General features: G+C 41.3%; 1 long non-coding RNA gene across 1 annotated transcript in view; it reads left to right on the top strand.

Moving 5' to 3' along the window:
- The window catches only part of LOC136786314 (uncharacterized), a 135,291-nt gene that overhangs the window by 20,732 nt on the left and 91,200 nt on the right, over window positions 1-23,359 (top strand). Inside the window, exon 2 of the long non-coding RNA XR_010833693.1 lies at window positions 1,581-1,730. This is a non-coding gene — a long non-coding RNA (uncharacterized lncRNA). The remainder of the gene's footprint in view (window positions 1-1,580; window positions 1,731-23,359) is intronic.

The raw sequence follows: 23,359 nt of genomic DNA, 5'->3' as shown, positions 1-23,359 counted from the left end.
TTCTTTAATTACAATGATCTCTATTAGTTTGTTTTCTTTTGATTTAAATGTTTTTCTTATGTATGCTGTTGGGACCGCTTGACCTCCAAGGAGGCTCTGTTCAGGCCTCTTGTACGAAGGTGTTCCAGATCCTCAGTATACAGGCAACACTGAGCTGACTTCATTCCAGCTACACTGATGTGCAGGGACAGGAAGGTCTCTTACCAAGGCAGGAAGGCCATCAGACGCTCTTGTAAGGTGATGAAAGTTACACTGCCCAAACTGAGTGCATTCAGAGGTCTGAAATAATTACACTCACAGAATGCACGGAGTAGGTACGATTTTCCTCCAGCCGTTGTCAGGCTCGTTCAGCTTGCCTGCTTATGCCCATGAATGTATCAAAGCTGAGGCAGAAATGCAATGCAGGCTGATTAAACTAGCAATTGAAACAATACTTGCTCTGTGTGAATTTATATTTTAACTTGAGAAGAACTTTTAAGCTTCAAATATTTTTTCAGTGAAGTAGCTGCTCTGCAGATGCTTTTTTCCCTCAAATTTTTGTTGAGCTATTTGTACTGGTAAATATTAAAGTCTGATTGTATTAGTAAAATTACAGTCATTAATGCAAATTGCATGCAGTCTTTACTATACTTATGTAAACAGTGCTCATATACCACATTCGTATTATGGATGCATCTGAAACTTAATGCAGATGATGTTGCTATATGAGTGCTTTTGGCTGGGGTGGGGGGGGGTGACTGTTATTGCACTTGAATGGGATGCCTTTGGTTATTTTCTTTGAAGCTCCTGCTTTTGAAGAAATAATGTTTGGTCAATTTTCCATAAAATTCTAGCTGGCCATGGCAGCCTTCTGTTTCAATCAGTGCCACAACTGGGGCTTAGCTAAGATGCCAAGTGGAATTTTTCGTTTTGATTTGACTGTAATTTTATTTCAATGAATTGTGATGTGAAAAGTTCTGCCATTAAATGTGAATAATCAGTTTTATGGTTTTACCTTTCTGTTAAGGCACCAGTTTACCACTTCTGTACTATGTACTATATTTTTTATTTCTATATTTTTGCATAACCCATAGGAATCAGTGGCACAGTAAAAAGTACTGGCTTTCCAGTCACTCTGCAAATAACAATTTTTTCTTGCATGACTTGATAGAAGAGTTTTAATTTTTTTGGAATCTGCCACACGTTAGACACCAACTATTCAAGAAGCATGTTCCCATCCAAACAATACTCTGAGTACAGTGCCAGAACTGTCATGGGTTCACTCCTCATTACAGTTGCCTATAATTTCCCTCTGTTGCAGAATCACAGAGCTGGAAGAAAACTTGTTCAGTCTTCTGTAAGATGCCTGTGTTTGTATAACCTCTGCCCAATATTGGGAGATGAGGAGCTGTGAAGCTGAGGTATTAGCTTGAATGTAGAGTCTCCACTTCTAATCTGCTCATTCCTGGAAGCTGTACAGCCCCTTCAAGCAATTTATTAAAGAAACTACACATTCATTTTGAGAGAGCCGCTACTTACTTTAGACTCTAAAACGTAGAAGCCAGGTTGTTTCTAAATACCGTGCTTCTTCCTTTTCGTAGGGAAAAAACATGCCCTGGCCCTGGTCCTGTAGTAAGTACTACCTTGACTGACCTTAGAGCTGCACAGTTCCAGGATTTTCAAGGACATAGGAGACCAACAGCTTGACTGTTCTCAAAATGCATCATCTGGCTGGTGGTTGCTGCCTTTAGGTGCGTTAATTTTCACCTGTTTGCTTAAACAAACAAACAAACTTGTCTAATCCTGGTATCTAATCTTGTCTAACATGCACTGTGTAATATTAGGAAAGAAATACAGCCTAAAGTTATATGTGTTTAATAACAATGTTGCCTTGGGTCACCATCTTCTTTACTCACAGGTAAAACATGAATCTGATAATTGCTGGGGAAAAGAATACCTTCCTTGGATGTTTTTGTAAGTGTATAGGTCTCCATGGACTGATGGTAATCTGTGACTGAAGCACAGCTCCTCTGGAATCACACCATTACATATCAGGGTGGCATGACCCTCCAGGAAAGCTCTCTTGTTCACTTTTGGAGAAAAGCAGGGAAGAGATTTCACTAGCTCCCCTTTCTGGAATGAATTTATGCCCCTAACTGTGTGTCAGTGCTGCTCTGCAGGTCAGTCTGAGTTTAAGTTGTCTTCTTTGAGCTGTCTGTCAGGAGTGGTTTGATATTGGGAGATTTGAGATAGAGAAGCTGAGTTGTTGGCTCAAATGAAAGGATTACAATGCTTGGTTCATTAACAACATAAATAGCAGAGATAATTGGATACAATAGAGTAAGGCTCAGAGTATTGCAAAGACTTCGTAAGAAACATCTGGCAGTATGTTTCAGGGTAGGTTATATAGACAGGGACAGCTGAAGGAGTGCGGTGATGAAGTTAGACCAGAGGTCTGTAATGTCACAACCGCTGTGGAAGTGAATGATGAGATTATATGCCATTTCGTGCAGTACAGAAACTAGAAGACATCACTGATGCAGTAATGTGAGCATGTTTGAAACAAACCAGAAAGAGGTGTTTTTTCAAACATCTCCTAATAATAATCATAGAATGTTGCCAGAGGCTACTGTGGAGGCTGGAAATGGATTTAGAAAAGTAACTGACAAGTTCAGGGATGAGAGTTTCTATCAGTGACAAGAAGCCTGAGGGTCCAGATACAGCTTCTAGAAATCCTTCAGCCACTGATTCCTGGACTGTATAGCGGAGAAATAAACATTCTATAGTTTTGCTTAAGGAAAGAGTAAGTAAAAAATTATTAGCCACTGAAAGTGAAAGTATATGAGGTCAGATAAATCTGTAGTCAGACCAGGAGCATCTGTTCTTATGTTTGCTGCGTCCTTTGTATTCCTGCACTGGGCTTTTAGCAGAGCAAAACCTAACGAGCTATATTTATTTCTGTTTGTTTTGAATTTCCAGTGGTCGGTTGTAAACTAGGGCCAGTAACATAACTTAGGTTATCCTATTAAACATACTTAGAATGGTTTCAAATGTACTTCATGATATTTGTTACTTCGTATTGCCTCTTAAAAGCTGACTGAGCATAGGAGAGTGGGCATCACTGTTCTATCAAATACTGTGGCTGCCGTGCTCTTGTTCTGGATTATTATCCACTGGAAGGGATTATGGTGCTTTACCATGCAAGAGCACTGGCTTGGAGCATGGTGGCCTTCTCCCATTTGTATTACAGGCTATTCCTGCAACAGATGTAATACAAATTCATGGGGTGCTTGCAAAAATACTACCTTTTCACTGCCTGCACAAGCTATTTTATGCATTTCTTGTGTGTTTCCTCACCAAAGAGACAGGGTTTATTACAAGTGATTGCAGACCTGCTGGTCATCACTGGCCTGCTAAAAGGGGCTGCAGTGCAGCAGAGTGACTCCTCTTGATTCAAATCCTGAGGCCCTGGGATGGGCTTTGTGCAGAGCGTAACACTGAGTTAGAGAATGTTTACCCCTAAGAGAGAGAGGACTTCCACAGAGACCCCTCCTTAGTGAAGGAACATAAAAGCCGTTGCTTAGCCCTAATCAGCATAGTTTCATTAGTCTGATACAACTCTTCTCAGGAAGTATAACTCTGATTTGGCTGTTAAAAGTAGGACTAAATGACCGGTCTCAAAAATAGGTCTAGATCTGTTCAGATAAGAGTCAGAATTTTCTACCTTTTTGTGGCTCAGGTTCAAGTTTGATCATTAAATGTCTTTGAGGAATTTGACAGCTGGCTTTGAGATCCCCTTCCATCATTACATCTTGTCTGCAGAAGCACATTAACAGCTGTATTTTCAAAGCATTATGCAGAGATTCAACCACATGACTTGTGCTAATAACAGCAGTAAATGCACTGCTAAATATCTACATATTCCTTTAAGAACTTGCCTTTTGCTATCTCAGGGTTATCTTTTGAACTTAATTTTAAGTGTTCAAATTATTTTCTTTAGAGTATATCTGCATCGTCAAGAAAAAGGTAAACCTGCTCTTTTCATATGCCTCTGCTTCGGATGAACAATACCTGTGAAATAACGCTTACAGCAATGCCAGTTTTAAAACTTGCATACATGCATTAACTAGATGTTCTTGGCTGAATGTGTCTTAATGTAGTTATTTACAGGCTGCAGAAAACAGATAATTGAGAAATGAAAATGAAAGATTGCTGTGCATTACTTGTGTAAGTAAGCAAAATAGGAAAGGCGGCTTTACAGATGCTTTTTCAAAACCTCATGCAAAGAGCAGAGAGAGGTGGCTGCGAGAGAGCATCATACAGTTAATGATTTTCATGGTTATGATTTGTAAATAATTCGGAACCTTCTTGGCCAGAACCTGTTGGATATGTACCTTGTACAGTGTGACGTTAACTGGGAAATGAAGTGGATAAGAAATACAGGAGGGAAGAGTGAGGTAGAGAGTGTTAGGTTTGTTCAGCAGGATTACTGAGGGTAAAGATACAAGTGGTTACAAGACATTGGGCCAAGGTATGTCTCACCCAGTAGTTTATTTCAGGTTCTGGCTGTTGAAATCCATAAGATGATGTGAAAATGAGCTAATGATGTACTATTCACACTATCACAGAATAGTCTCCCAGCCACCAGCACTTTTAATCTCAGGGTCTTCCTGAACTGGAAGCAGTATTTCTGTGTTTTATAAGCCACGTTAGATTGTTTTTCCATTGATACATTTGTTCTGAACCCCTGTAAGCTTTATGGCATCTACAGTGTCCTGTAGCAGGGAATTCCTGACTTGACAGTAGGGGGGAGGGAAGTGTAGAAGTTTTGTTTGGTTTTGAGTTTGCCTTTTGCTAACTTAATCTTACTACTTAAAGGCAGTAAGGGATAGTACTGACTCAGTCTTTAGTCATGTTTGTAAAGTTAGGATTGTTTTTTGCCATGTGTATGAGTTCACCTTTTCGTTATATGTAATTAAGTTTCTAATTTTTTTCATATTTGTTCAGTCTTGGAAGTTCCTTTTGCAACATTTGGCCTTTATCTTTAATATCACAGATAGCTTAATAGCTTTATTATTATTTATTATTCACTCCTTTTTCCCAAATCATTTAGGTGTATATTGTTCTGGGTAGTCCTAAGGTTGACAACGCACTGTATCCTGAAAAGAGATAGCCAGTGAAAAGCAATGGACACCAAACTGCTGGTGCAATCAAGGAGGACTGGGTGAATGCAAAGCAGGATAGCAAAAGTAAGGTAGAGTCTGGGTACCTGTGACATGGGGCCCTGTGGGAGCCGAGCAACTCTGGTGCTTGGATAGAGATGGCCAAGGAAATGGCTCAAGAGTGCCCTCGTGGCCCTGCTCTCTTCCACACACCAGCAAATGCTAAGCAGGTCCCTCAGCTCAAGTCTGGTTCCCAAACCAGAGACTGCAACCGTAACGAGGTAGTGGATGTTTTTAGGTGGTGGTGATAATACCAGAAAAACTTGTTTTGCTTTTTATTAGCACATTACACTGTAAAGTTTGTTTTCTAGGTAAGAACTGTAAATTTTCTTTTGGTTGGACAATTTCCATTACTCCTGGGCAGGCATATTGAAGTGATAGGCATGTTGAAGCAGTATCAGTATCTCTTCAGAGATATGTCTGTGCTGGAGGTGGGGGTGGCATCAGCTGGGTTAGCTGTATCATAGCTCCCTTGTTCAGAGCTGCTCCAGACTTTGTCCCCCACATCCCCGCCCATCCAGAACAGTTCTTTGCAGCGTGTGCAGCAGGTTAGAGAACAGAGGTGAGCAGGTGTGAAAGGTTCGGGACGTCTCTGAACAATCTGTGCTCATCTGTTGTGTGTGGACATTGTAGTAAAGACAAAGGACGGTGAGATTTATTACCAGAAGTAATAGAAGCTTCAGATACACAACCCAGCATTGTTTCTAATATACTTCCAGAGTAGATATGATCAGAACTGGAATGCAGCCTGTGTGAATATGTCATTTTGTGAATAAGAAAAAAAATCTTGGATTACAAGTGTTCCTTATGGGGTGAAGTGGTACCATGCACAACTAGACTTTAGAAGCAGATTATTTGGATGTCAGGCAATTTATGTTTGTGTACTTACTGCAAACTTCATCTTTAAATGCTAGTGACAAAAAGTAGATGTTCATATGCAGCACCTCTTTTCCTTAAATCCCCCTTTCCCCAGTTTGACTGGATAAGTCAAAATGTATTCTCTAACCTTCAAATGCATTGATGCTGTTGTATCACAAATTTTGTTCTCTGGTCAGAGCAGGAGAAAGTCATGTCCTGTTCCAGGGGACCTTCTGCAGGTAAACAGCTAACCTCTGCATGTGCCTGGTGCATGCGTCTGTCTTTCACTTACGGTATTTCGTCATCTTCTGGGAGGTCTGAATTGCATTGGTTTGGATGCCATGTGGAGTAGGACCTGAATATAACATCAAAAATGTTCTGAGGCCAAATACTTAGGTTCTGCTTTTCTTGTGATTGAAAGACAGTGTGCCTACACACAGGTAAATAAATATGACTTTCTTTGTTCCTATCTGTATCTTGTCCAAAGACGACAAAAAAATGTTCTTTATTGATAAAGTGTTCGTATACATTTTTGACATTTTTGTTTTAAATCATTAAGTTGTCTGAAATACACAGCTATAAATACGTCCCACCTCTGGGTTTTTGACAAAGTATGTCACAGGACTAGTCTCTGCTCCTACATTTAGCAATAGTGGCTTTTGCTAATTTTGGAGATCAGCACAGTCTGCAGAGGACTGTTCTGAAAACATCTTGCAAAGTCGTTATGCCTTACAGAAATTTATGAAAACCAAGTAAACAGAAGTACACCTTTTGCCTTTGTGTATTTATATTTGTATCTGATTGTGTTGCAGCAATTTGAACTTGTATATTATAATTACGTATGTATAATAATGAATTTAATCAGATGTGTCACAGATTAAAGCCTTTAAACAGTGCTAGTCAGCCTTTTTACTTTTTGAGCTGCAGTCAGAAATCGTAGCTGTTAGGAGGATTTGGTCTGCATCAGTTTTCTGTGAAACCTCTCTGTGGCATTGTGCCTTATTGCATCATGTCCATGCTTTTTTTGAAGTGTGTTGGAGAAAATGCTGAAGTTACTCATTAGTAAGGATTTTTCCAGGCATTGAATCTCCAGTGGTAATGACAGGATGTTTATAAATGCCATCTAAAGTTCTTTTTCAGTAACAATCTAAATAATCAAAAGGACAAAAAAAAAAGTGAAATCAGCTGCATAGCAGAATGAGAAATCAAATGCAGGCCTAGTTGTTGAAGATGCTTGTAAACAACATGAGTATGATTGCTTGAAGGAATGATAGACAATTAGTGTCAAGCAAAAAGGAGTGGGTTTATTCAGAATAGCTTTGTTGTTAAGCTAGAAAGATCACAACTTGATCGGGTTGTGTTCATTAATTTTCTAGTTTCCCCTTCTAGGGAAACATTCAATTTTTGAAGTTAAACAAGATCAGAAAGTGATTGAGAAATACAAGGTTCTGGCAGGGAAAAGCCATTTCCATTGTGTACGGTAATAGGGTGGTTCACTGCTGTGGCCGCCCTTCAGATGTGATCAGGTAGCCCACATCACTGCTGCCTCACATTTCTCTCATCTTCTTGTGAAAGCTGCAGTAATTAGCAAAGCTATTTTCAGAAAAGTGTTTGGTGAAGTTATTACTTTTAGTGCTTGGCAGTAGCTGAAAAACAGCAGGGATTGCCATCATCAGATGAGCCACAAGCATTTCAGTCCTGAACTGTAATCTGTGCCATTTTGAAGGCTGTACTGTTTGAGGTATGGTACTAAGACAAGGTGCTCAGAGAGAGGGCAGTGCATATTTACAAGTGATGTCTTCATTTGAATTTTTATTTCCCACAATTTTAATTTGTAGTTATTTTGTTTGTCTGCCTTCCTAATTGTAAATTTCTTTCCTCCGTCTGACTCAGGACAGTGCCAAATGTTCCAGTGGTTTCCTGATAAGCTTCTTTCTCCTGCCTCAATCCCTGTAACTGGGGCTATCTTGTAGGATTTTGTGCCAGGATAGGTGGAGGAGAGAGGCTGCTGCTGAGGAAGCAATGGTGCCACTGCCAAGGCCACATCACCGGGTGTCAGCTGAGCACATGACATTGCCGTGCATGCAAGGTGCAGCGCTGCACAGCTCCTCCTGACCTCTGAAAGTCAAAATGTATGACATGCTGAAGGCTCTAAAAGTCTTAATAGCTTAGTGATTATAAGGTAGTTGGTCTTATGTGGGCATCTCAAAGCAGTATTTTTCGCTTGTTAAGTGTTTTCATCTATGCCCATTCTAATGATTAGTGCCAGCAAGAGACATCATCTGCTGGTAGCCATAGGCAGGAACAGTGTTTTTCTGTAACCGGCTGAGCATCCCGAGTTGGAAGGGACCCATAAGGATCATCCAAGTGTTTGAGATTTTGATTTTTAAACATAAAGGCATAAGACTTTGCGTGAGTGTGCTGATTTAACTGTTTCTCTGCTTTTCCCTGATTGAAGCAAGGTGAGGAGGGGCATCACTTCAAACAGAACTTGTTCATAAATCCTTTGTACTTTTATCTGATGATCGGATATGCTGATAGCCATTTGAAGGGAAATCTTGTAGCTTCATTGTCTTGTTCTGGAGAGTTACTGAGTGCATTATTGGAAATGTGACTATTTGAAAGACCCTCTTGAGAAACACTAGTTTTGTGAGAGACCCAGGGAAGCAATAGTCAGATAATCCCGTTCACTGTATTTCAGACAACAAAAACAATGCATTGCAAGATACCGCAGTAGGGTTCATATTGTATTATTTATTCATTAGTTAGGATTTAGAAATGATGAAAAGCTGCGTCCTGGCACCAGGCCACTTCAGTCATTCATGGGATCCAGATTTACATTCTTGTGTCAGTCAGGATAAAACTGCCATAAATGGAATGCATGGATTTCAATCTCAGTGTACATCAGTATCCTACCCTGTTGCAGTTCTCTGTTGGGAAGGACTGGTGGGAGCAGAAAACTTCAAGTTGCATCAATTGCTTTTGAAGGTAGAGTGGTGTGTAACTACCTCTTAGGAATCCACAGGAAAAAGAGAGAAAGTGCAATATCATTCTGGTTTACACCCTGCAACACCACCTCCCCTCCCCTCCCCTCCCCTCCCCTCTTTAGGACCTGTATTGCTGTATGGTTCAAGTGATTGGTACAGTACAAGTGTGAGGTGAGATTTTTAGAAATGTGGGTACATATTCTGCCTCAAAGTCCCTAAAACTTTTTCCAGAAAGATTCCGTGTACAGCACAGTGTAGGGATATTGTCAGTTCCTTCTCATGAATTCTAAGGAGTTCTTGCATTGTCTCAAAGATGTAAAAAAGACATAATGTGACATTTAGGTGTGAAGTTGTGGATATATTCACTAGCAAATGATGTCTCAGTAAGGAGCAACTCAATTCACTGATAACAGCAACTCAAGACTGAGAAATGCGTGACAGTGGTTGACAACCTTGTAAGCAGAGGTATAGCAGAGAGATGCTGTACCTTGCTTTTCTGTCATTGTCTGGGAGATGATTTGTAGGACTTAAGGTCAAAGCTACTAAAGCTACTAAAAACGTTGGACATTGAAAATTGTTTTTCTTGTGGGTGTCCCACACATAACTGACTTACTATAGCATGATCAAGGAAATTTTTTTTCAGTGCAAAATTGTCTTGCAAAAAAAGGGTTACAAACTGTTGCTTGGACATAGTGTGTCTACGTTCAAGCGTGTATCCAATATGGATATTGTCTTTATAGAGATTTGTTTAGACTTGGGAGTCCTGTCCCCCCAAAAAAGATGACAACGGTACTGTGATAATCTGAAGGAAGAGTATCTTCATCATCTGCCAGTAGCTGAGTCTCTGTATGACGAACTGTCAGGCTTCCCGTATGAGGAGAGCTTTGATAAGCAACTCCACTGCTTAATTTCATTATTTCATTCCTACTTTCAAATGATTTTTTTTTTTTTTTGCTCTCTACCTAGAAGGTGCCTAATGGGGGTTCTTCTGTTTGTTTGTTTTTTCTGTAAGGCTGATGTTCAGATGGTGTGTGCATCATGAGTAGCTGACCTGAGTGCATGCCTGTACAATAGGGTTGGTGACCACGTGAACTTACAGACTATTAAGTATTCTTCAGTAACTGCATGTTTGTGTTCTGCCACGATAAATATGAGATGTGCTGCCCAGTTTTGCAGAGGGATATTGTAAGTTGGTGATTTTGGTCCTACCACAGTGCAGCGGGGTGCTCAGAGGAGATACTAAAGGTCATCGCAAACTGAAACTTTGCATTATGGTACCTTCTATGGAGGTATGATGCAGTTATTCTCAGACTTCTCATTACTGTGCAGGACTTTGAAATACTAAATTCAAAAGATCCACCCATGCTGTTTTTTAAATGTACACTTGGAGTATTCAGGTACCCTAAACTGTCATTTCAACACTCCCCAGGTACTGAAGTTTGAACTAAGGTTACTTAATGCTTATGATCTTCTAGCAAACTGTTTTAATGTGCTTTTTATCCCCTTCTTCCTTCCTCCTTTCCTCTCTCTCTCCTTCTGTCAGTTCAGCAGAGGGTTGTTACCATATTACCATTAAAAATGTGAGCAATTGCATTGTAAAAGAGCAGTTCAACATGAAATACTGTGCAGTAAAACACTTTTTATCAGATTCTACTATGAAGAAATGTGCACTTCTAAATAATTAGGGCAAAAATACCAGTAATTCTAAACTGTCTCAGTTATTAACCATGCCTAGATTTCAGTAAAGTTTACTGGGGATTTAAGGTGTGAGTTCTGTTACATTTGGGAGTAGTTTGTTCTAAATTTCAGAGCCTGTTTTCCATTTGATGCACAAATGAATTAAATTCTTGATAATCTTGAAGATAGCTTGTTACCCTTGAGGGTTGATACCCTTAGAAAAAATAAGGACATCCTTTATTCTTAGCATGGGAAAACGGTCAAATCTCCCTGAAACTACAAAGTTCATTTCTTTGGTTTTGCTTTCCAGGGCAAAGCAGCACTTTCAAGCAGCACTTCTGCATTGAATATTTTCACGTGGAGATGTCTGTGGCAGGATGTAGGTGTCAGAATATCTTTTCCCACTCCAGTCCTTTAGAGATTTCTTAGTGAAACCTGGAAAAAGAGACTTGGTCCACAGCTGCTTTTTTAAATACTTTTGGGGCAGAATCTGAACTGTGAGAGGTCCCTTCTGTTCCCTTCCGTGCTAATTAGCGCTGTGATGCGCCGTTATGAGTCCCCAGTGCTACCACACAGTGTGTGAGTCAACTTGTGCCCATAGGGTGCATAATTGTTATGCTCTCCAGTGAGAAGTTGCTACTGGAAACAGCATTCATGCTAGTAGGTAGAAGAGCCCTTTTCAGTAGAAGAGGAGGAAAGGAGAGTTTCTCTTCTTCCCATGCTGTACAGGAGGTCAAGTTCTCTTCTCCTCACTGGATGGCTTGTGCAAGTTACCTGTCGTGGGAGTGGCAGTCTGAATCCTCACAATTTTCTGCCAGGAAAGGTCCCTAGAAGTTATTTCTGTTCTTCCTGCTACTTGCTCTTCCTCCTGTCTCGGTAGCTGTTCAAACCTGGAAGTTGGTCAGGAGCCCATCTGTGTGGTCACCCTTGGAGGGTGCCAGGAGGCCTGGCAGTGCCTCTTGATCTGCCTTCCTGCCATGTTTTCTGTCATGTGCGGCCCCATGTTCCTTCTCTGTCCACTGCCTTCGCTTCTGTTGAGCTAGGGAATGCCGAGTGTCTGTGCCAGACTTCCTGGGCCATCTTTCTGGAGTGTTATCCTGCATACATTTGGGGGGGAATTTTACCCTCTGCTTAGCCCGAGAAACCAAAAATCCAAATGCGTTGCTTGATGATGTAAATCTGTAAAACCCTTCATTTTCAATTGAGTTTCTGTCAGTTTCCGACATGAAATTGGAAAATTGTCAGTGTTCTTTTGCATAGCCAAAATCAGTGTTTAAGGTGAAATGACAACCTATTGATCAGAAATTTGAAATTTAAATTTGGCAGTGAACTGTATCCTTTTATATTTAAACATATGCCTTTTGCTATTTTGAATGGTTTGCCTTCTGCTGACAGATTGCCTATAGATCCCAGCTGATAAGTAGCTCACGCTGAGCACGGCTTTTATAATTGTAATGCATCACGCTTCTATCTTTGACACAAAGAGCAGCACTCAGCATACTTTGAATATTGCAGCTGACCGTCTTGAAAACAAGGGTTAAACCAGGGTATTCTGTGAGATGAAGAAACTTGTTTTTAATAAACCGTGCTGCATTAAAACCACAGAGGGATTATTGAGTGGGAAACTGTTGATGAAATTAAATGCTGATTTTTTTTTTATTTTTTATTTTTCTTGGAGATGGAATTCTTCCTATTGTCCTCACACCTACAGTTGACTTTTTTTTGGCAATTGAGTGCAAGGGGATGTGGTGTGAGAAGATGATTTTGCTCACTCTTCCCACCTTGCTGTGACAGATCTGTTGCAAGATAGGTGCTTTGAGTGACAGTGTAACATACCAGGCCAGGCATAGCTTCTCTAGTTTGTTCCTCTTTGCTGATCCTGCTATCATTTTATCACTGTTTTATTTGTTGAGAGTTTTAGGAAGTTGTTCTATGTATCCCTCTCATGTGGCCATGGATTCACCTACTAAAGCTCATCAATTCTACTTCAGTATGGTCTCCATCTCACAGAATATAGCCCATTGTGGGTGATAAAATACTGTAAATTTAACTCCCATTTTTGTGTGTGGTAAGGGTAATTGAGCAGTTTTCTGTGAGATTGCGGTGGTTTTACTCGGGTGGGCGGCCGAGCTCCACCACAGCCACTCTCTCACTCCCCCTCCTCAAAGAGGAATGGGGAGAAAATGCGATGCAAAGGGCTCACGGGTTGAGATAAGGACAGGGAGATCGCTCAACAATTATCATAGCAGGCAAAACAGACTCAGAGTAGGGAGATAGTAAGATTTGTTGCCTATTAGTAACAAGCTAGAGAAGTGAGGAACAAAGGAAAGAAACCAGAAGCACCTTCCCCCCATCCACCCTCTTCCACCTCCTCCCCCCGAGCGGCACGGGAGAACGGGGGTTATGGTCAGTGTGCAGCGCTGCTTCTCTGCCGTTCCTTCTCGGTCACTCTCGTCCCCTGTGCTGTGGGGTCCCTCCCACGGGATGCAGTCCTTGCTGAACTGATCCTGCGTGGGCTGCCCACAGGCAGCAGCTCTTCAAGCACTGCTCCAGATATGGCTCCGTACCACGGGGTCCATCCCTCAGGAGCAAACTGCTCCAACCTGGGTCCCCCACGGGCAGCAGCTCCCCCCAGACCCCCTGCTCCTCTCCACGGGCTGCAGCTCCGGCCTGGGGCCTGCTCCAGCAGGGGTTCTCCACAGGCCACAGCCTCCTTAAGGGCAGGTCCACCTGCTCCACTGGGGGCTCCTCCACGGGCTGCAGCGCAGAACCCTGCTCCACCGTGGTACTCCATGGGCTGCAGGGGGACAGCCTGCTCCACCAGGGGCCTCTCCACAGGCCGCAGGGGACTTGTGCTGCATGCCTGGAGCACCTCTCCCCCTCCTTCTTCACTGACCTTGGTGCCTGCAAGGCTGTTCCTCACTCCTCTCACTCTCCCAGCTGCTGTGTGGCACAGCGTTTTTTTTTCCCCGTCTTAAATCTGCTCTCACAGAGGCGCAAACAGCATCACTTATTGGCTTGGCTCTGGCCAGCAGCGGGGCCCTTACCTAACATGGGGCAGCTTCTGGATTCTTCTCGCAGAAGCCACCCTTATGTTCCCCTGCTACCAAAACCTTGCCGTGTAAACTCACTACAGAGATGCAGGGAGAACTTGAATAGAAGATGGGGAGATTTGATGATGTCTCTAACCTCTCCCATGACTTTCAGTACACCGTGAGACTGTTGGAGTAGAGAACTGAGAAAGTGCCAAGCTGTCACCTGGAAAGGGGGCAGTTGGTATCGGGTGTATTCTCAGACCCAAGCAGTATGGCAATACCTATTCTAACATCTTCATGTGTTTGACCCCATACAAGATAATGCAAGATCAAGCCGTGCGTAATGCTCCTTCATCTGTACCTGAGGGTATTTGCTTTCATTGGAAGGCTTGTCATCCAGAAACCTTCAGTGATGTTTTGGTATATGCCTAAATGTATATGCACATCTGAGCTGTTCTTCAAACTACTAAGGCAGCTGTGCTGGTCTTCTGATATACTTCAGAAGAGGGAAAATAATGCCAAAAGCAGAACTAAATTGTTTCCTGCCGTCGCCTGTTTTTTCTCCCCTCATTTGCCCAGGGTATGAGACTGTAAGAGTTCCCTGTTTCGTGAGGGAAATCAGCCAGTTTGAGGAGATGAAGACCATTATGTGGGAATATATCGCTAAAACCAATAACAACCTATGAAGCTACTAGTGAAATAAGGGCAGAGAGCATGCCAGTGTTTGCAGTAGAGTCAGTTTCACTGTCTGTCTTCTTTTCTTAACATCACCTTTTCTCAGCCAGTTAAAAAAAGGAAAAAAAAAAAAAAGTGCAATTTTAAGTCTGGGTGGAACTGGACTGTGGATGGAAACTCCTGAATGGCACACTGCAGGATCATTTTAGAAAATTCTTATTTCCTGTTGCAGTCTTGAGGGCAGGGAGAGTGAGATCAAATTTCATTGCATTGCCTTTTCAAAGCTAATTACTCAGTCTGCTTTCCCATAGGAGCATGCAGCTTGTTTTAGCCAGGCAGTGAGAGGCTGTTACAGTAATAGGTGTGCTTTCAGAAATTGATCCTAAGGCAGCCCCAGTCCTGCTCTGTAACTATACCCCCAATAACTTATTAAGGAAGGTAGTATTAGGTGCGCTCCTAAGACTCGATCATGCTCCTCAGAAGGATTACAACATTAAGAAATAAAGTACCAGAAAGGAAAATCTGTTCCAGTGTTGTATGTGTCTTTAGAATTGACTGACTTGGATTTGTGTTACTTCAGGACCTCATCTGTAATTCCAATGGTTATCTCTGTGCAGACTCGCACGGGAGGTGCTTATAGTTGTGTTTTTTCTCTTTTTGCATTGTGAGGAGTGTAGCTGAAGAAAGCCTCTTGATAGGAAGTGCAGTGCAGTTCTGCTCTTTACCAGTTTTAGTTCTTAACTGTGCACAAATGTTGAGGACACCAGGCTCTTACACATCACTTCTCATCAGCTCTTAAAACACTTAACCAGGAAGGTAGATACCCCATCATTGTACAGGGATGTGGAACCGAGGCCCCAGTGGCTTGCTAAGCATGTTTTAGCAGTATTAGCAGGGCTGGGCACAGAGCTCTGGCCTGGCCTGGTGCCCTGTGCAAGTGGTGACTTACAACCAAAGGGGGTTTCTGTGATTGGTCACGAGTGCCTAAGGATGGTAATGCTTTTGATTATGTAAAGAATGGACATTTTAAAGGCAGATTATTGATGAACCTAACCCTTTAAGGCTTAGTTTCATTACCTGTCTGCTCCTGGAAGAGATCTGTTAATTGTCAATATGCAGGATTTGGCTGGCAGACTTCTCATCTGAGGAATGAACTGGATGGTAGGGTGAAGGACACCTGAGAGCGCTCAGTCCCAGGGCAACAGCTGTAGCAAAGGTGTGATGTGTGCATTAACAATTCTTTGTCTTTCTGGGCCCTGATTATTTATCCAAAACTGAGTTTTCGTTCTCTTTTATGTATTTTACCTTACTGCTTTGGGCTACTGGGCACCGATATTCAAATCCATTAGAGAGTATTTTGAATACACTTTGCACAGTGCCATATTTCCAAAGAAACCACACCAATTAATCTTTGCCATAAAGGCCATTCTTAGAGATTTTATGCTCATGCTGTCTAACTTCAATTTTGCAAGGAACACTTGATAGAGCATGTCTACCAAGGCCCTGAAACGGCCAGTTTCTCTGCTTTCATCAACTAGAGCAGATGACTGTTTTCAGCATCAAAAGAAATGTAGGAGTAGGCTGGTGTTTTTTCCATCTAGAAAAACAAATCAATTTCAAATTTTGCTCTGCTTACGATTCTGGCTGAGATGGACAGCCTGGGGAAGATTCAGTACAGTTTATTTTATGCTAGCCAGTCAGGCTGTATCCTCAGGACTATGCTAATAAATTGTCCAGAGAATTATGGGTGAGATTATGTAAGGCACTTCTAAAAGGATCACATCGATCTGTCACCCAACAGGGACAAGGAAAATAGGATGATGTGAAACCATTTTTGTGTTATCCTAATAATGAGCTTATTCTGTGGGCTCTGCTGTTTTTAGACCACCATGAGGTTCTGTTTTTACATGACTGTCTGCCATGGCCACTGTGATTTGTCATATCTGTGAGCATAACCCTCATACACTCAAGGTTTGGAGCGAGGTCTCAGAGAACAGGCTTGGGTCTGTCTTCCCCCCAAGACACACCAAAGGTATGCTGACATTTTATAAAGGAACTAGACTAGATGTAGGCATTTTACCTTAAGTACTGAAGAAAACCTAATACTGACTACCTCACAGATTCTAACATGAGGAGATGGATGCCAGTATTGTGAGATGAGACCTTTCTTCTTAATCCTTTTGTTTGTTTGCTTGTTTATACTTCTGCTGCAGAAGGTTTATTTCCTATGGAAACTGTATAATTCCTACTCTGGGGGCGACTGGGACTTGTACACTCAGTTCTTCTAGATCTTGGACTCTTTCTTAAATTTAAAATGGTGAATTTTCCTAACTGTCCTGTATGTGAACCATTAGATGTCAGAATGACATTTCTGAAATGCAGAAGTTACCTGGCATCTGCTGGATTCACTGGGAGTCCCAGCTGTGTAATAAATTTGTTTTCAGGTTATCTGAAATATCTAATTCACTGTATCTTTAATAAAATATTCTTCTGTTCCAAACAGTCTTGAATTTCCCCATCAAAATGTTATCCTTTAATATTCCATTTCCAAAATCTCTCTGATGTACATTTGACTGTTACATGTTATTCATGTCATGTATTAATGCTACAAGTGCTGTGCAGACCTCTCTCTTTCAGGTCCTCAGCAGCCAAAATAGGTGTCTGGAAACGTTATGGAGGTGGTTTTCCAGAAGGTTTCAAAAATCATGGCTACTTTGACTATTTTTTTAGTTGAAATTGAAAATCTTGAATGAATTGTGCCTAGCACGACAGCTCTGACAATTGCAGTCACACCTTATGGCCTTAGGCTGTTCTTTCTCTGGACCTTTCCTTTTATACCCCACTAGTTCTGCTCTTAAGTACTCTGCCCTTTGGAGTTGTTGACAGCCACTGATTTTTGCTGATAGTTCCGTGCACTGTGTTTAAGCATCAGTTGTTTCAAAGGTCCAGTGCTAATGCTGCCTGTAGTAATTGCAGAGTCCTCCCCTTAAATGGCTACAGAAGAACTGCTGTTATTATAAGCACTTACAGCAGAACTAGAGGTGTGACTGTCTGCTTGCTTGAGGCAAGAACTGTTCTCACAGGGTTCAGAAAAAGGCATTTTAAACCCAGCAGCAATGCCATTGATGCTGATGCCAACTATTTAGCTTCCATCTGGCAATCTTTGCCTCCTGCTTTGGAAAGAGATGTCTGCTTTTCAGTCTATGGTTTCAGTATTGTTTGGAGTCATGCTGCCGACTCAACCATTTCCAGTTTATTTCTAGCTTCATGTAGTTGGGAAAAGGAAGTTTCCAGAGAGTTTGTCTGTGTTATATGACAGAAGTTTAGCTGTGTGTCAAAGTGCAAACATTAACTTCAGTCATCGCTACAGAAAAGACAGTATTGCTGACAATTACTACATCATGTTGGATGACAGCAGTAATTTTTTATTGTAGGTAATTTGGTGCAACTGTAGACTTCTTACTAGATTTATGTTGTTCTGACCAGAGAAGATTTTTTTTAAATTGTTTTTCAATGAATTTTCTACTGTTAACCATCTGATTTATTACATAAAAGATATTCTGGCATTTACTTTCTATTCATCCAGGGACTCAATTTGCAGTGTATTCTAGAGCGAGGTTTTATAAAGAACAAAGTCCATGCACTCCTTTTGTCTACAGTTGTATGGGTAAATTCATGGCTTTTCCAAAAATCGAAGTGAAGACTTGAGACGCAGACGTAACTGTTCACCTTTATCATGAGATGCTCTTGTTCCTAAAGCAGTGCCCCTTGGCTGTATAAAGGGGCCCATTCTGTTAGTGTCAGGTCGATTTTCCCTGGGTGGAGTCGGTTAGAAGGAGCAGCAATAGGAAAGGCAACCGCCACAAAAAACTAAAATGTGCAGACAGCTCAGCCTCCTGGAAATTGAACAGGCACCAGCAGGGCAGCGTGCTTGCAAATTCAGTTTGACAAAGTGAATTGAGCAATTTTTCTGCTGCAGCTGTTTTCTTGGCACTCAGAAGAAATGGCTAGTCATTTCCAGGTTACAATTTACCAAGAATAGAAAAGTAAACTGATAAACAGGGCTTCTACTTCGGCACCAGAAGCATAGCACTAGGTAGTCTGGGACTGAATTTGCAGCAGACTAGAATGGCTTGAGCAGGCCTGTCCTAGAGCACCAGAGATCTTTTCTATGGGCATACAAACACTGTAACTGGGGAAGCACAGGAACAGGTAGCTTCCCCTTCTCAGTAGCTTGTGGTTGGGATGTCCCAATGTCTGCTGGTGTGTGCATGCTGTGTTTGCAATCCGTGCTGTCTTGCTGCCCTCGTGTTTTGGAAATAATGTAAGTACCTGAACTCTCTGAGCTTCTTGCTGTTCTGAACAACCAACGTGTTGCTGGTTTTAAAGGTATTTGGTAGAGTGCTAAGTGGATTTGTAAATGAGAGTTATTTCTAAATCTAAATGAGAACATAAGATCTGTGAGAGAAGAATAAATTGACTTGGCTTGTTTAAACACTAATGGTAAACCGAATGGAAACATAAATAAGATTATTTAAAAAACAAAAACAAAGGAAGAAAATAAATGTCTTTTAGTGTCTATTGGGTGTAGAAACAATTAAAAAATTGGAAGAAAAAGCAGTTTTTGATGATAAATGTATTTAAACAGATAATACAGGTTTAAGATCTCTAAATGTTACAAAGATAGGGTTAGGCAAGTTGTTTAGGAATTCTGTAATATGGCTGAACTTAGGATGGAGCACAAGTGGAAGCATATGATGCCTTTCAACTAAATTTTCTGTTGTTACCTGCCATGCATGACTTTCTTTAGCAAAGCTACACATAGCTTTAATATTCTGACCTGTAAACAGAGAGGAAAATGTGTGAAAGCTGAACTAATACATCATCTGAAAAGATGGAAAATTTCTAAAGCCATGAGTACTAAAGGACAGCAGATAACAAAGGAAAAAAATGCTGTTGTTGAAACAGTTTTTCTACTTTAGAAAATTGGGGAGTAAGCCCTTGCTTAAAGATAAACTTCCGTGACCTGAAAATTCTGATGCACTCTGCTTTTTATTAATTTATATTTAAACATCTATAAACATATTAGAAATTGCCTCCCATAAGTAACCTTTTCCAGTCAAACCAACTAAAAGCAGTTGGACTGCACGGAATGCTTATTTTGACATTCACCCTTTGATCTGTGGTGATTTTTCTCCATAGGAGGAAACCCATGTCTTTGCTGAGCTGCAGCACCAACCCTTCCAGTTCTGTTGATGAAGCTGTCATACCTCTGTCCACACTCGGTATGGGAAGTTATAAGCCACAAGTATGAACCCTTTCTGCAGTCTTTTTCAAAATGAAAGCCTGTTTTAAGGGCTCTGCTGAAGGTCAGACTCCTCCTCATTATCTTATAGGGAAGAGTTATTAGGTACACAGTCTGGCAGCCAAATTCCTGAAAGGTCTGGCTGTCTCATGAAGCATGAGTAGAAAAAGCTATACTCAAATCAGGACAGAGGAGAAGAGCTAAGCTTGTTTAGATCAGAAAGACTCTAAGGAAGAAAAGGGATTTCCTAGTTGGATTCTGGTAGGCAGTTTTGGTTTGAAGTCAGTGGGAGCCTTGGAAGAGGTGGGTGAGGGAGGACTTGGAACTGGCCTTTGTCATGGCAAAACACACGTAGGGAAGGCACGATATGTTAAAACCTAAGGCTTATTTGGGGCAATTGAGCCCAACCAACTGGAGGACCAATAGTCAGTGGTAGGCTCATTTTCAGTCCTTGCTCTGTGATCTGACTTTTGAGAGCATGAAACACCATGCAAGAAGATTCAAATTATGCATGCAGAACACAAGCATGCCACGAGCTATGTGCATGTGGAAAATACGTGCTTAGAAAAGCGTCTCTCCTTGTACCAACAGGTGTGGGCTTTTGTCTGATCTCTGAAGATCAAGCAAGTGAGCTGCAAGCAGGTAGTTGTAAATGAAAGAGAGCAGGAGCCAGACATCGTTCAGCCTCACCCTCGAGGTCTCTTGCTGGAGCTGCAGGAGAACTCTTTTAGTTTGCACTTGTATTGATGTTGTAGGCCATAAAGGGCAATGTTGTTTTTCTGTGTTGTATCAACACGGATCAACTCGGATACCATGTTTTATTTCCTTGTTAATGCTAAAGATCAAATGCTATCTATGAAGTGTTTTGCTTCTTGGCAACTATGCAACTGTTTTGGGAGCTGGTTTGTAAACAGTGTAGTTTGCAGGGGGTGGAAGGAAAGGAGGCAGCTGCATCCAGTGATTCTCAGACCTTAGCCCTGCACCAGTGAGGTGAGGAAGGTTTGCTACAACAAGTGTTGTGCAAAGTTAGGTTCATGCACTTTATTCTAAGTAGAGAGGAGCCCCAGGGAAGCAGTGGTGTATACTTAGTCCTAAACATATGCTCTGTGCTAGGTAATCCTCCTATACCCAAACAAAAAAAAAAGCGAAAACCTTTATGTAGCTTTGCAGTGATAAGCTTAATAGTGGGCCTATTCCAAGGGGTCCTATTTGAGTTGCACTGTGGGGAAGAAAAATTGTTCCTGCTGACTCTGTTCTTGGTACGTACGTTCAGGAGCTTTAGTGTCAGGTTAACTGGTGATAATTCTTGGATGAACATCATCCTTTATTTTCCTCCATAGTCTGTAGATGATGAATCACAATAAACTCTGGATGTGTCAAAAAAAAAAACAACTTTTTTTCTGCATAGTCTAATAAACTCAGTTACCAAGCTTGACAGCTGTCAAATACACCCTAAAACTTTAGAACTCTAAAAATTCTTAAGATTCCATAAAAATGCTTATTTAAAAAGGTTTCTGAGATTTTTTAAGCTTTAACATCTGCAAGGATTCCAGAGAAAACATGGGATGAAAACGGACTTTCAATTCTTCTGAAATTTTTATTGGCAAAATGATTTTTCTGACCACCTTTATTTCAGTACTTGGCCAGGTAGATTGGAGAAGATATTAACCACTGTGCCATGTGCAGCTGCTAGAACTTTGTGCTGGATCCTCAGGGTCTGAGCCATCTCTGCTAAAGGAGGTAGAGCAGGCACACAGAGGGAGAAGAAAACCCTCTCTTGTTGGTAGGGCAAAAGCAGAACTTCACTGAGCTCAGACTAGTCTAGCTCAGGGTCAGAGCTATGTCCTTGCTGAGAATGAGAACTGCAGGAGAGGCAGATGCAACTTCATGCTTGACTGGGAGGCCTGCTTTACTGTTCTTGCCTCCTGGGCCAGGTGAGCCCAGAGGAGGCCTGTGGCTCTTAGGTTAAAAGAGGAGTATGTGGCTGGTCTACGTGAAAACTGGGAAATGACTACAGGCAATAAAAAGAATTGTGTAAAGAGCAGTTGCTGTCTGCTGTTTATCCAAAGTTCAGGACAGTGACAACGGAACTGCTCTGTAGTTTACCCTGGAAGTAAGGATAAATTGTATACTTTCCATCTGTAGCTTAAGTAATATTTTATTTTGTGTTGGAAACTTCTCTTACTCCATTCCTACGAGCATTTGCCCACATGTTTCTATTTAATGCAAGCTTATCCATTGACATGTTTAAGACAGAAGTGTGTGTACAGATTTGTGCAGGACTTGATTCTGTATGGGAGAGTGACATTTTTGGACTTCTTTGACACATTTCGTAGCTCAGCACAATAACTCTTATTTTAACTGTACCATTATGTTTGTAATTTCAATATGTAACTTACTTCTTGGAGAATAAAAAGGTAGGGAAATGTAAGAAAGCATTTTAAACAATTTTCATAACTTAAATTATCAACTATTTTTAAATTGCAAATGCAGCCAGAATTACTGTTTCCCCCTGATTATATGGACTTTTAATTAGCTTAATGAAATGCATATCCCAACCAGTTTATCTTGGGAAGGAAGACAGTCCTTCAATTTTATCTTGAAGGAAAAAAAAAAGAATTAAATGAATGCCAATGTAACTTAAGGCCCATTTTTTATTTAAGAATCTATTCAAAATTCTGTCTGATGGGTCCGTTTCCCTCTGGACCTACCCGAGCTCAGACCTACTCCTGCAGAGATGGTTTCTCGTGATAGGGCTCCCCTTGAGTCCTGATCCCTGACCTTCCTTGTGGTGACCGGGTTGGGGTGGTGTGGGCTCTGTAACCATATCCCCTTCAAAGTGTCCATCTGCTGTGTATTTATTCTCCTTGGATGTGGAAGTCAAATAGCAATCTACAAAACAAAATTGTCTCTGCTTGTTGAAGCGCTGACTGAATGTGCTGCTGTCCTGAGTGGTGGGGTCTTTGGCAGGTGCATGTTGCGCTGACCTGCAGACTTGGGCCCTTGATCACATTATTCTAAGATTCCCAGTACTTTCTGATGACTCTCTTCTTTTATCTCCAGGTCTTCTTGAAGTGTGCTAGACTGTCCTTCTAATGTTGGTGTTACTCTTGTAAATACAAGTACAGTTGAACTTGTGCTAGTTACCAGAAAGAACCAGGTACAAAAATCAGAAGGATTGTCAGCTCTGATTTTAATGTCCATCCAGAAGTCTTTGGAAGAGTTTTGGATGTTGGACTTTAACAAATGCTAAAAAAAAGAAATTATCTGAAAATAGGAACTACAAGTAGGTGTTACACCACATGAGAGGTTATCCTGTCTCAAAACTACTAGAGAGTCAAAAGTTTCCTAATTAGAGGTACATTGTACAATACTGTGTGCTCCAGCAGGGCAGAGATTTCCTGGTATGTTTTTTTTTTTTTTTTTTTTTTTATGGCTCCAGAGCTGCGTACTGTGGCAAACAAGTGCACATCTGCCAAACAGTGAGGGTAAGAAGGAATCTGTGCTCCAAGCAATATATTTCCTTTTGGCACCTCTGCATCTCCTCCTACACGAATCTTTTGGCAAAGCGACAAACCTAGCTGTCAATTGCATATTTACAATTAGCTGAATGCCCAAGTC

Source organism: Anser cygnoides, chromosome 9 (assembly GCF_040182565.1).
Source record: "Anser cygnoides isolate HZ-2024a breed goose chromosome 9, Taihu_goose_T2T_genome, whole genome shotgun sequence".
NCBI classification, from domain to species: Eukaryota; Metazoa; Chordata; class Aves; order Anseriformes; family Anatidae; genus Anser; species Anser cygnoides.
The sequence above is the reverse complement of the archived record's forward strand: the minus strand, read 5'-3'. Positions and strand labels throughout refer to the sequence as shown.